This window comes from Malaclemys terrapin, chromosome 2 (genome assembly GCF_027887155.1).
Source record: "Malaclemys terrapin pileata isolate rMalTer1 chromosome 2, rMalTer1.hap1, whole genome shotgun sequence".
Taxonomy (NCBI): Eukaryota; Metazoa; Chordata; order Testudines; family Emydidae; genus Malaclemys; species Malaclemys terrapin.
The window spans coordinates 196527258-196538352 of NC_071506.1; the positions used below are offsets into that span (position 1 = coordinate 196527258).

The following is an 11095-nucleotide window of genomic DNA, read 5'->3' on the forward strand; positions in this document are numbered from 1 at the left end:
TGCAAATTTTGCCATGTCACTGTTTACCTCTTTTTCCAGATCATTTATGAATATGTTGAATAGGGCTGATCCCAGTATGGAACCCTGAGAGATGCCACTATTTACCTCTCTCTTTTCCGAAAACTGACCAATTATTCCTACCCTTGGTTTCCTATCTTTTAACCAATTACCAATCCATGAGAGGACCTTTACTCTTATCCCATGACAGCTTACTTTGCTTAAGAACCTTTGGTGAAGGACCTTGTCAAAGGCTTTCTGAAAATCTAAATACACGATATCCACTGGATCCACTCCCGCTTCAAAGAAATCTAGTAGATTGGTGAGGCATGATTTCCCTTTACAAAATCTTTGCATTGATTCTTCCCCCAACAAATCATGTTCATCTTTGTGTCTGATAATTCTGTACCTTTTAAATTTCTGTTTAACTAAAATTCCTCATTTTTGTGTAGTACCCCTTCCTGAAATTAAATGCTATCTTTGTGGGCTGCTTTGGTGTTTCCCCCTGCACAGAGATGTTAAATTTCATTTTCTAAGGTCACTATTACCAAGCAGTCCAGGTATAGACACCTTTTGGACAAGATCCTCTGCTCTGCTTAGGACTAAATCAAGAATTGCCTCTCCTCTTGTTGGTTCCAGGACTAGCTGCTCCAAGAAACAGTAATTTAAGATGTCAAGAAACTTTCTCTCTTCATCCTATCCTGAGGTGACATGTACCCAATCAATAGGGGGATAGCTGAAATCCACCATTATTATTATTATTGAGTTTTTCATTTTTATAGCCTCTCTAATCTCCCTGAGCATTTCACAGTCACTATCACCATCCTAGTTAGGTGGTCAGTAGAATACCCCTACTGCTATATCCTTATTATTCAAGCACAGAATTACTATCCATAGAGGTTCTATGGTACAGTTTGGTTCATTTAAGATTTTTACTTCATTTGACTCTACACTTTCTTTCGCATATATTGTCACTCCCCCACCAGCATGACCTATTCTGTCCTTCTGATATATTTTGTATCCTATTTCTCCTATTGATTATCCTCATTCCACCAGGTTTCTATGCTGCCCATTATATCAATATCCTCATTTAATATGAGACACTCTAGTTCACCCACCTTAGTATTTAGACTTGTAGCAATTTGTATATGAGTACTTTAAAAAATTGTCACTTCTTAGCTGTCTTCCATTATGTGATATAATTGAATTAGACTCTCATTTGGCTGTTTCTCATCAGATCCTCCCTGTATTTATCATCTTCTATCCTCTCCTCCTTAATCGAAATTCTCTGTATCTTAGTAACAGATCCTCCCCTAAGGGATGTCTCTGTCTCAACCACGTGCTCCTACACACCTGTCAGTTTTCCCGCAGCCCTTAGTTTAGAAACTGGGCTGACTGGGTGGAGGTTTGTCATCAGTCTAGAGGAGAATAACACCTGGGGTGAAAATCCTGGCTCTAGAGAAGGAAATGGGGCCAGAATCTCACCCCCATAATTGCCTGAAACTACATTCTCCCAATGCAGACATCATTCATCTGCTGAAACAGGAAGCAAGTGAAAGTAAATTTGGAGCATTGGACCCAGTGCACATGTGCAGTAAAATATTTCCCCAGTAACTGGGGCTCATCCTTCATACTATCCTTCTCAGGTACAGAGCCTCACATTAGTGTCTATAGATTCCAGTTAGGGCTTGACCCACTGCCCACCAAGACCCACAAGTGTCTTTCCATTGACTTCAATGGGATTTGGATCAGACCACAAGTCAACAAACAGCACTGCAAACCAGCCTGACCGCTTAACACCACATTTTGATATTACTTCGATGGAAACAAGAGTAAGTTTATTTAGGCTGCTTTTCTGCTGTTTAATTAGCGCCCCCCACCCCCAAGGCACAAAGAGCTTATTGTTCACTTGATAAAAAACAGAGTTCTGTTCTGAAGAACCAACCTATCTTTAGTCTCTGATGCCAGTTCAGCAGAAAACACATTGTGTGACAGCAGGTTACACTCTACTTGAACTGATATTATGCTGTATAATTTCAATCTTAGCATGAATGTTCAGGGAACATAAGACAACGAATGGAGCTACAATATAGAAAAGACATCATGGATTGGATTAGCTCTCATCACAAGGAAACAAAGAAGTGTTTAAGAACAAATGAGGTTACTCGTAAGTTAATTTGATAAGAACATCTTAGTGTTGGATTGGCCCTTTTTCAGAACTAGGAGAAAATTGACTGCAAATATACAAGAGCAGGTCCATCCTATGCATTAGCACACAGATATATTAGCCACTTTACAAGACTCAATTCATGTAACAGTGGGAAAGTATCACACTGAGGTAGGAAGCGATATTCCACTACTTCACATCTGGGAAACTCAGTGAGAGCAGGATCCTGGGAAGTGCTTAATATCGTGAAAAGGCTTCTGAGTGCTCTACTGGCCAGATGTCTCTATTTTATAGGAATAGTCCTGATATTCAGGGCTTTGTCTTGTATAGGTGACTCTTACCCCTCACCTGTCCTGACTTTTCACACTTGCTACAAAAATTATAGCTGTCTCCTGGCTTCTGCTCAGAGGCAAGATTATTCCTTCCTGTATTCTCCCAGCTAGATATAAGACCACCACATACAACTGAGGATTTTAAGTATGGCAGGTATAGATTTAAAAGCATGTAGTAAAAGAAAACTTTTATAGGTATGTAAGCAGAGTCAGGATGAGCTCTACCCTGACATCTGGTGGTGAATTATGGCGAGTGTGGAAAAGAACTCCAGGGGCTGATCTTGTTTGCATAGGCACACCCACTCGTCTGGCATGAAACCACAGCAACTCAAAGTGGTTACTTTGGCTGGTGTGGGATCCCCAGTTTCTCTGTTATTGGGGCAGGAAGAATAAAGTTTTGTTACCCTGATTCTGTGAATCAAGGCCAGTGGAACTGTTGTATGACAGAAGGACTGAGTGAGTCATTCACCATTACCTAAGTAGCATTTGCTTGTCAAGGGGCATGGGTTACAAAACCCAGTGAATTGAGAGAGGATGGGGACAGGTATTTGTACCTGATGGTATGGCCCCCTCCCTGAGGGGGTTGAAACGCCAATTGCACTACCTCCTCTCTCCACTGTTGAATGTCAGAGCTAACTTTGATTCCCTTAGGAGTCTAGTTACAGACTGCTGAGCTGAGTTCACTTTGGGCCAATAGTGCACCAGCACTGGGGCTCCCCTACTACTAGCTGAAATCACTAAAGAGCTGAAATCACTAAGAGCCTGAAGCTATATTGCTAAGCTAACTTAGCTTAGCGGGGGTGAGCGGAGTGGAGTGGCTCACAGGTTGGTGAGCGGAGCGGCTGGAGGAGCAGCTAGCAGAGCAGAGCCTTGTGGAAGCGGCCCAAGGGACGGCTGGAGCGGAGCGGAGCGGCTCACAGGTCGGTGAGCGGAGCGGAGCGGCTCACAGGTCGGTGAGCGGAGCGGCTCACAGGTCGGTGAGCGGAGCGGAGCAGCGCGGCTCACAGGTCGGTGAGCGGAGCGGTTCACAGGTCGGTGAGCGGAGCGGAGCAGCTGCCAGAGCAGTTCGTGGGACGGCAGGAGTGGGACTGCGGGTGGAGTGGAGCAGTTCGTGATGAAGGCTGCGGTGGAACCCCACGGAGAAGCAGCCGGTTGGCCTCGGATCACGTAAGGTGCCCCTTAACACCCTGCTCACCCCCCCCTTTGAACTCTGGGGCTGCACTGATCATGGACAGAGACTCTGGGGGGTTGTTGGACTTTTGGGACTTTTGTGATTCTTGGGTTGCTGGACCCAAGAGACTTTGGGATTGGTGGACTTTTGGGACTTTGGTGATTCTTGGGTCGCTGGTTTCAAGAACCAACGGGAGAGGACACGGCCCAATTTGCTGGGGTGGGTCTTCGCTCATGGTTTGGTCTAAGAACTCTAGTTGTGGTGTTTTTCCAATTTAATGTTGATGTTGTTTACCTCATGTTATTAAACATTTTCTGTTACACTCAGACTCCGTGCTTGCGAGAGGGGAAGTATTGCCTCTTAGAGGTGCCCAGGGGGTGGTATGTAATTGTCCCAGGTCACTGGGTGGGGGCTCGAGCCGGTTTTGCATTGTGTTATTGAAACGGAACCCCTAGATACAGAACCCGGCCCTTGTTGCTGCCAACTTAGATGGGCAGAAGGGTTACAGGTACAACGCAGCATGTGACTGACCATGTCCTGCAGATAATTATAGTACAAGTCAAATATCTAGTTCCTCCTTCACTTCTGGTTAATAATCTTTGGAAAGTCATTCCTATCAAATCTATCCTTGCATGTAGTTTTATATGCTTGCTACCATTTTTTGGGCCTCTTACCAATATTGGTTTCAACACTATTACTGGCAGGACCAACCTTTAGAGGATGTCAGTTTGCTGGAGACCCCGATTAGAAGAGAAAGCAAATTTTCCAGGCCTCTGGCGGAAGATCAGTTTATCAACGAGAAGACATTTTATCCAGGCTGCCTGAATAGCACATCAAATGAACGGAGAGAGCTAAGATACACAGCTGGAAGATTTCCCTGCCAGTAATATCATTCACTGTCTTCATTTTCTCCTCTATGAAAAATTCTTAAGCATCATTAGCCAGAAGTGGGGAAAAATTCTAAAAAAAACATTATCAGGATTCTAAACTAGGATGCAGAAACTTGATAACGATGAAACTGCCTCCCTGTTCCCACACCCCAGATATTGTGCCACGCATGGACAACATAAGTATGCCATTGTCACTCAGGGATTTTCACGTGGTACAGCCACTGGGATTTATAATGCAGTCTTCCTGCTGTAATACTAGAATTGGAATAACTGTACTACCGCATGTCAGCTATAGGAAGAGAAGAACATGTACTTAAGCTTCCTAAGCATGTAGTCCGAGATCTGATTCCCTCCGACCATTGATGCAACAGTTGCTAGAATAAATCAATAGTTGCACATTTAAATTCCCCCCCACACACTTGGATCACACATGGTGGGGAGGGTGGGGAGGTTGGAGACATGGTGGGGTTTCTGGAAATTCTCTTTGCTTGCCTCTTGCCATGTAAGTTTGTTGAACTCAGTTCTATTTATTATTTATGGTTATTTATGCAGCATTGTGGACTTGGATCCCCAGAGTTACAACAGTTTTATTCCAGGGCAACCCTAGTAAAAGCAATGGAGTAAGACTGGAGTCTCAGCACCCCTGAGTGCGTATGGAGCTTTACAGATAATCCACAGACAATGGGCCCAATTCTCCACTGCCCTGCACCTTGTGCCGTCACTGACACCTGTGAGAGAACAAACCCCGAGATCAGAATTGTCCTCTCACTCAAACCCATGGCTGAAATTACACACTTCACACTCACCATGCACACTTCTAAATGAAGATACAAGGTGAAAGGCAGCAGAGAAGCCACCCCAGTGTCCCTTCAGTCTAAGCAGCATGGACTCTGCATAGAGCGACATTACTGCTCCGGGTAGATGGATTATTTCTAGCAGCCATTTCCTCATTGCTCCTTATCCTCCTTTTGCCTTCCAGCTGTGCTGCGGGCCATTCATTTGGAGTAGGTACCAATCTCCATCACAAAGGAGCCACATAGGTGCAGCACTGCTACATTCATTTGCAAAGTGTTGTAAGCAGAGTCAAGATAAGCTCTACCCTGACATCTGGTGGGGAATGGTGGCGAGTGTGGAAAAGAACTTCAGGGGCTGATCTTGTTTGCATAGGCACACCCACCCTGCCTAGCATGAGCCCACAGCAGCCCAAAATGGTCACTTTGGCTGCTGTGGGACCCCCAGTTTCTCTGTTATTGGGGCAGGAGGAATAAAGTGGTGTTACCCTGATTATGTGACTCAAGGACAATGAAACTGTTTTATAACAGTTATGACACCCATTATGACAAAAGGTTTCACCATCACCTAAGTAGCACTCGCTAGACAAGGGTCATGGATTCCAACTCCCAGTGAGGAGAGAGAGGCTGGGGACAGGTAGTTGTGGAGTGCCCTACAGGATGGTTAGCAGAGCAGTTTGTAGAATGGCTGGAGTAGTTTGCAGTGAAGGCTGCAGCAGAACCCCATAGAGAGGTGGGGCAGTCTGCTTTGGACCACGTAAGGTACCCCCTAACACTGCTGTGCCCCCCCCCCCCCAGAGTGGGAGGTAAAACTCTGCAGATAACTGTTTGAACTCTGGGGCTGCACTGACCAGAGACTTTTTGGATTGTTGGACACTTGCGTGATTTCTTGGGTTACTGGACTTAAGACCCTGAGGGGAAAAGGATACTGCTAAACTTACTTGGGGGTGGGTCTTTTGCTCATGGTTTCTGCTATGAACCCTGTTTGTGGTGTTTTCCCAACATAATGCCGCATTGTTTCCCTCCTTTATTAAAAGGATTTTGCTATACTCAGGCTCTGTGCTTGTGAGAGGGGAAGTATTGCCTCCTAGAGGCTCCCAGAGGGGTGATATGTAATTGTCCCAGGTTACTGGGTGGGGGCTCGAGCTGGTTTTGCATTGCGTTATTGAAATGAAACCCCTAGATACTGAACCCGGCCCTTGTTGCTGCCAACTCAGACCGGCAGAAGGGTTAAGGTGTCTATATCAGACTCTACCTATATCCACTGGTACCAAGCCCCAACTGGAGGGGCACCGCAGAGGCTGCTCTACCTTTCTTACTTTAAGCCTGACCCCAGCCGGGAAGACAGTTTCTCCAGTGAGAAACTCGCCGCATATTTTCAAGGCCGTAGCATCTGCAAATTGTTGGTGCACAAGCTGGAAAAGGCAGACAGCGGCCACTATTACTGTGCCGCATGGGATTATACACGAGCCTCCTGCAGCCCTGCACAAAAAACCCCCAACAACAACAACAAAACCACACGCACACCACAGCCTGGGGGGCTGGGCTCAGCTCTCACGTTACTGCTGCAGCAGAGCTGAGTGAGCCCCACCCTCAGCCCACTCTACAGATAGAGTTGCCAACTTTCTAATTGCACAAAACCAAACACCATTTTCCCACCCCTTCTGAGGCTCCCCCTGCTCACTCCATCCTGTCTCCCTTCATGGTTTCCTGTCCCCCACCCTCACTCACTGTTATCTGGCTGGGGGTGCAGGCTCTGGGGTGGGGCCAGGGATGAGGCGTTTGGGATGCAGGAGAGGGCTTAGCCCTGGGGCAGGGGTGCAGGAGAGGGTTCGAGGTTTAGGCTCCGGACAGGAGGTCCTTATCTCAGGCGGCTCTGGGTCAGCAGCGCAGGGGGGCTAAAGCAGGCTCCCTGCATACCTCAGCTCAGCATGGCTCTCGGAAGAGGTCGGCATGTCTGGCTCCTAGACGGAAGGGGCTCCTGGCCAATGGGAGCTGTGGAGCTGGCGCTCAGGGTAGAGGCAGTGCACGAAGCCCCCATGGCCGTCCCTGCACCTAGGGGCAGCAGGGAGATGCTGGCCGCTGCCGAGAGCCGTGTGGGGCCAGGGTATGCAGGGAGCCTGCCTTAGCCCTGCTGTGCCATCAACCGGACTTTTAATGGCCCGGTCAGCAAAGCTGACCAGAGCCGCCAGGGTCCCTTTTCAACCAGGTGTTAAAGTCGAAAACCGGATGCCTGGCAACCCTATCTCTAGGGCAGACAGCCTCTCAAACACATACCATAGCCAATACAGCAGACTGACTCCTGCCCCAGCTCCACCCACCCATGCTGATGCTCCTTCATCCCAGGAACTGGGAGAAGGAGCTTTCCTAGTGAATGGCACTGGGCCCACTTCCCCAGCGTCTGCCTAGCAATACCAGCTCCTTCTCTAAAGGCAGAACAAGCAATTGTCTTGTGATGTGACTATTTCACAGGTGACTTGAGACTAATGGGGGGGGGGTTGAGGGAGAGAGAATAAGGGACAACAGGGTGGAGAGTATAAAAGACTGCAGAGGATTTGTGGTAGGTGAATGGGGAAGAGAATTTCTAGTTTGCTCACATGAGCAAGTCACTTAATTCATGTCTACTAAGAATTTTTAGCAATGACTGGAGCACTAACCAGGGTGCAGGAGTTTTTGCTACCACACTGTTTGACCCTATTCAAACCAGGTCTAAATCATGCAGGGTAAAAACACCTGCATCCACTGTGCTCTAGCTCTCCTACCGCTGTCCCTGGATCTGCAACGTTGCTAGCCAAGTGAACAATGGTAGAGAAAGGTACAGAAAGGTGTCGATTGAACCCCCTCAGTGTGATGCTCTAATCTCCCTCTAGCCATGGTTGGGCAACAGAAAAAGGTTGAATAGCCTGCTATAGCCTTGGCGAACACTGATGGCTCTTTGAGCTCATGCTTTCAGTTCCCGCTTCTGACAACCCACCCAGGGACATGGCATTACCTTAGAACCAGTTTTGCCCCAGTTTCACACTCAGCAATGGTGGGTGCACTAGTATACACAGGATATAGGAATTCTGAGGCCCTGGCAGCAGCGGTCGAGAGTAGACAACAAAACGTAACAGAGGTAACTTTACTGTACATTATACACGCCCAGAGAAGCCCCCAATGGATTAATGCAAGAGAAGCAGTACAATTCCTGGCAACTTTCAAGCTCGTCAAACCAAACAAGAGAAGGGCATTGACATTTCCAGGAAGTCACGGGGAGCTTCCTTGCCACTTATCAAATCCCTAATGGGCAGGTTGGCTGCACATCCATTTTATGTTACATTGAATTACCAATGATCTTACTCCATTCTCCATATTGTAGCTATTTTTGATCTAATCTATTTAAGTAGCTGTTTGTCTGAGTAAGGCATTCCTAAAACGTCCATTCCATGGTATCAGAGCACTGAACACTAATGTGGACTCTGACAGCACTAAGAGGATATCAAAGTGGTGTCTGCTTTTTGCATCTCCCAGTTTCTATGAAGCTTTATTTGCTTCTCTTTCTTTGCATATGTATCTGTTGAATGCCCAAGCACTTGCCATTCTTTCTTTTAATAGCAACAGGAATTTTTTTAATCTAGTTACATTTTAAAAATGCAAATATAGTAATATTATTTCTATACAGGTAGCACCCAAACTGATGGAGATCTTTGTGTTAGGAACTGTACAAATCATTTGATAAAAATACTCCCTGCTCTAAGAGTTTTACAAATGATGTATTTATGTTTATTTGATTCCATATAAAGGATGGAGGGACAGCGATATAACTTTCTTATTAGATGGTAAATTGTTTGGGCCTTTTTGCACATCTGACCACCACCTAGGACAGTGGGACTCTAATCCTAATTAGGCTCTTGGTTTCCACTATAATAAAATTGTTATTTCATGATTTGCGGCCTACGGGCCCCAACTGAAAGACAGGAGTCCCACTGTGCTAGATGCTCTAGACCACACTCAGAAATGGCTCCCGCCTCTAAGAGGTTATAATCGAACTAGACAAGACACAAAAAGAAACGATAGTTCTCATTTTACAGATGGAGGACAGGAGATTATGGGCCAGATTATCAAGAAAATCTGAGCACTTCTCACTCCAGCAGAACTCGCCAGAAGCAGCGGGTACTCTGCACCTCTAAAAATCAGGCTCTTGGTAACTTGACGATGGTCATGCATGGCATTTGTGGCATTGCTGTGAATTGAGTTCAGACCTCCTGAGTCCTAGTTTAGTGCCTTAACCACAGAGCATTAATGGTGGGAGAGCGCACTACAATTCGCTACATGGATCCCTCCTTCCATGGAAGGAGAATGCACAAAGGCCGAAATTCTCAGATATTTTTAGTCTCCTAACTTCCATTGAAATCATCCTAATCACTGAATTAGGATCTAGACCTAAGAACCTAAAATGGTAAGTGGCTCTCTCTTTCTCTCTCTCTCTCTTCCTCCCAGCCCCAAACCAAACCAGCCAGTACAGTATGAACAGCAACAATATCCTCGTTTCTTGCTTTCTTCAGTCAGGACTGGGTAACCATATTTTTCTTTTGACAAAATTAAGCACCATTAACTTCATAATTTTCCTTCCTGAAAAGGTGCAGCAAGTTAAGGAGACATGATGGGATGTCTGGAAGCCCTCTTTGCTCTCTTCTTCCCTGGTAAGTTTACTGGACACTAACTGTAGTTAGTGATTTCATTCTGTATTTATTGTTAACAAAAAAAACAAAAAACAAACAAACAAAATACAACATGGGCCTGAATCTCGAGTCCAATGTAATAACTTGATGTTGGTGCAATCCCAATGAAGCCAATGACATTGAACTGAAATAAAACTGGTGTACGGAAATGGGGAAATCAGGATCCGTAATCCTGGATGGTTCCTCACAGATAAAGGGTCTGATTCTCCACTGCCCTGTACCTTGTGTAATTGTTCACACCATCTTTGCCCAGGTGTAAACAGAAATTGATCATTCACTCACACTAGAGATAGGGGCTTTACCTATTTTCCCCTCACATTTACAGAGACATAAATGGCTATACCAGCTGCAAGGCAATGGATAATTAAACCCATGTACCTTCCTCAAGAACTTATAGGTTGCAAAGCCATGTACGTGTTACTGCTCTCTGAAGAGGGAAATGTGTCTAGGTGCTGTCTCCTCAGGGCTGCTTTCTCTCTTTTTCCCTTCCAGCTGTTCTGTGGGCCATTCACCTGGAGCAGGAGCAGATCTCTGTCACAAAGCAGCCACTTCAAGGCAGCTCTGCCACATTCACTTGCAAGATATTTGGTGAATCGGACTCTACCTACATCCACTGGTGCTGAGCCCCATCTGGAGAGGCCCCACAGAGGCTGCTGTACCTCACTCTCTCTGGGTCGGAGTTAAAGTGAGAGGCAGGCTTCTCCAGTGAGAAATTCTCAGCCGAGGGGACACAAAACATCTCTAACTTGGTGGCTGGAAAAGACAGACAGTGGCCACTATTACTGTGCCACATGGGATTTTACACAGTGCCACAAGCTTCCTACAACCCTGCACAAAAAATCACCACATCTCTGTGTGTGGGGCTCAACTCTCATATTATTGCTGCAGCAGAGCAGGGACCCCTGACCCCCGCCCAGGCACACCAGCCTACAGAACAGGCATAGCCTCAGTCCCACAAACCACGGCCAGTGTGAACTCCCGTTTGACCAGCCCAAGTTGTGTAGGGATTTGCCTCAGCCAGGGAAG

At 46.3% G+C, this 11095-nt stretch overlaps 1 long non-coding RNA gene across 1 annotated transcript; it reads left to right on the forward strand.

Moving 5' to 3' along the window:
* The first annotated feature begins 3373 nt into the window (after positions 1-3373).
* Positions 3374-3987, forward strand: LOC128832147 (uncharacterized). Its single transcript, XR_008443911.1, has 2 exons — positions 3374-3445; positions 3528-3987. It is a non-coding gene; the product is annotated as an uncharacterized LOC128832147 (long non-coding RNA).
* The last annotated feature ends 7108 nt before the right edge of the window (positions 3988-11095 follow it).